We start from the raw sequence: 528 nt of genomic DNA, 5'->3' as shown, positions 1-528 counted from the left end.
CTCCCCCCCCCCTCCCCTCCCCTTTCCCCCGTCCCCCGTCCCCTCTCTGCCCCAGCCCCCCTAGCACCCCAGCCAGGCCCCTCCTGCTGCTCCAGCACTATAGTGATACATCTGACAAGCAGTCACAAAAACAGCATCATCAGTATCAGCCCCGCCAGCAGTACCAGCAGTACCAGCACCGCCAGCAGTACCAGCAGTACCAACACCGCCAGCAGCACCAAGAGTACCAGCAGTACCAGCAGCGCCCGCAGTACCAGCAGTACCAAGAGCACCAGCACAACCAGCAGCTGCAGAAGTCGCTGCCCCATAGATCCCAACATAGCCGCTGGCGCAATTCCAGCTCTAGCAGGAACCCCGTTAACAACTCGATCCAGTACACTAGGATTGTCGAAGACCACTTCCCTCCGTGGAAAGATCCCAACAAAATGACCTCCTTCGACACACTGTCCCGGGATGCCTGCTATCGCTGCGGCAAGAGTGCGTTTCCTCCCCTTATAACGGTGCTAGATCGCCCCCCCCCCCCTCCTC

The sequence above is a fragment of the Fonticula alba genome (genome assembly GCF_000388065.1).
Source record: "Fonticula alba strain ATCC 38817 unplaced genomic scaffold supercont2.6, whole genome shotgun sequence".
NCBI classification, from domain to species: Eukaryota; order Rotosphaerida; family Fonticulaceae; genus Fonticula; species Fonticula alba.
The sequence above is the reverse complement of the archived record's forward strand: the minus strand, read 5'-3'. Positions refer to the sequence as shown.